Genomic DNA, 2,896 nt, shown 5'->3' on the forward strand with positions numbered 1-2,896 from the left:
TATATTTTACACAATAAAAAATATATCATTGTATTTGTCATATTATAATTATAGTATTTCCTTCGTGTTGAAAAATTACTTCTATTGTACTTTTTCAAAAAAATAAACAAAATAAAATAAAGTTAACGCTTACAATCGTATAGGATAATGTTGTTCGAATATAGCACGCAACACTTGGGCGATCTGTCAAGGAAGTGCTTCCGCGAGGTGGGAAATTGGTCCTTCTCGCGGAAGTCTAAGTGTTATACACCTGAAAATGCCTGGAAAACTCTAACTACTACTGTTAAGTCGTTTGTTTACTCTGTCACAAGATGCAACGTCTATTGTATTACTCCTTTCCTGCCATTCTGACCTTGCGACGTATCGCTAGATGTTTTTGAAAAAATACTTTAGAATAATTCAGAACAAAAAGACTGCCACAAGAATATTGTATTATTTAAAATCAGTCGGCAGCATCACTTGACCAATATATCAAAATTTAGTATATTAATAAAAAGGTAAAGTCAAAGCAAAATTCACCAACAGCCTAGATCAGCGGTCGGCAACCTCTGGTCCGTGGACCATTGAAGGTCCGCCAGAAAATTTGGGTGTTCCGTGGAAAAATTTGGACATTGATCAACTGAAAGTTACGCGAAGTATTACGAAAGAAATGCAAAATGCTTAATTGCTTTCTTCTCTCATTGGGGTTTTTTATTCGAATCTAAATCCAAATACGAAATGACTGTTATCAATAAATAATGAATAATAAACAATATTGTGAGTGCGGTTGTCTTCCTTTGTGGAAAGCGCTAAAAATTCATAAATTTATTTCAACCAAGCAGTAATGAACTGTAGTCTTGCATTAATTTGTTATAATTAAACAAGCGAGTTTCATATTAATATAGTAAAATTGTACTTTTATGATTATTATTCTCCAGATTTTGTATCGTTTAAAAAAGTTAATGATAGTGGTCCGCGGGATTCAAAATTGTGAGTCTAGTGGTCCGTGAGGTCATAAAGGTTGACGACCGCTGGCCTAGATGACTTGACAGCGCTCCTCCATAATCAAACAATTTTATAGAATACATTGTTATTAGTGAACTTAATTGGATCAAACATGGCGATAGAGATTGGGCTCGTTGACTGGTAAAATACTTTTAATACAAACGGAAAAGTGTAAAGCGAAATTTATGAATCTATATTCATCGTCATCATATAATGTAATTACTGCAAATTGCAAACGTTTCATATTCGAATATTTAGATAGAGACTTGTTTCATTCTTTGTCCCAAAATGGCATGACCTCCTATGACGCACGAGATTGAAAAGAGATGGAATTCAGACCATGCGTGAAGTTTTGTTGTTCCTCCAATGAAAAAGTCCTTATTTCTGGGCTGATAGATCTATTTTGCCCCACTGCAAAGCAATTTATAACCTTCGTCAGTTTTGCTTTCGTCAGTAATCATCGAATGAGGACTAGGCACTTTGCCACAATCAATTGTAATTGAAATGTGGAAATTTCAGAGGAATTTCAACAGTTGTGAGAAAAATGACTGTACAAATAATTCTCCATGAATCAAACTACGAGTACTAAAAAAGACAAACATGGTTTTGAGACTTGGTTTTGTGAACGTTAACTTTAATGATCATAGTTTACGTGGGACAATTCAATTACGTGGGACACCGTGTTTCGTCACTTCTAACAATTTTCCTGATATAGACGTACAGCCTGTTATGCCGACGACTACTTCGGAAGCTCCCATGTATCTGATTTTGCTCAGATAAAGCAAAAACCTCGAACATAATTTTCGTTTTTGTAACTTTTCCGAAAGAACGGTGTGTGCATCTTTACCGAAAGTTCAGATCTTTTGCTATAATTCGGCATGTCATACGACGATCTCTAACCAGAAAAAAGTAACGTTCTGTTTTCATGAATCCATCAAAAACATTCAAACAACCGTGTATAACCTGGCATCTTGTATTGGTAGGCATGTTTCAAATGCTGCAAGGTTTCTTTTGAAGTTTACCTAAATTTAAAATAAAACATAATGGTTTCACATTAATCCATTACAAGAATTTTGAGAGAGAAAAATGGCATTAGCGCTTTACTCCGAGACTGCTAAACTCAGTACTTTTATTGCGAGACGAAAACTTTCATACACTGAACATGCGTATAAAATAATAAGAAATAAATGAATATATATTCAATTTTTAACTTTGATATTTCTTTTGTCCAAAACGAAAATCAATATGATTACTGTTCTATTTTTAATAACCGATTAACCCACTTATTACAAAATATTAATATATTATAGATAACTTTGCAGTTTATCGTTAGCGAGAAAAACTTGTACTAGATATAATATTTTATTAAATTTAACAATTCAATATCAATGATTAATTGTTATTTAAATTTATAGTGTATAAGCAATTAAATTACGTAACTATACAGCCAATAAATAATTAATTTCTAATTACTTTTATGTCTTATATTCGCCGTTATAAGAGCATTTTAAACATTTCGGAAGACAAATAATATTATGCTTTTTTATAATTAAGTAATTAATATACATTCGTGAAAAATATGTCATCAGAACAGAAGATAACGGCAAATATATTATATTTTTTGCGATAAGATAAATAACTGAATTTAAAATAGCGTTTTTATTGATTTCAGCAATCATTTGAATAAAACTTTCACACTCGATAAATGATATAAAGCACGAAAACACTTTTTATTTGGAATGATGACATCGTTCAGCGATGAAACTGTGGATAAAAGTACATCAATATTTTGGTATTTTCAATCCATTTATATTTTTATTTAACCTGAACTTTTTTGTAGCTACTCCGTTACTTTCTTCTCAAAGAATTTCTTCAGTTCGAGTAAGTATAAAACAAAATAGAAGTTTTTACC

Source organism: Centruroides sculpturatus, unplaced genomic scaffold, assembly GCF_000671375.1.
Source record: "Centruroides sculpturatus isolate CEXI.00-Female unplaced genomic scaffold, Cexi_2.0 scaffold602, whole genome shotgun sequence".
NCBI lineage: Eukaryota > Metazoa > Arthropoda > Arachnida > Scorpiones > Buthidae > Centruroides > Centruroides sculpturatus.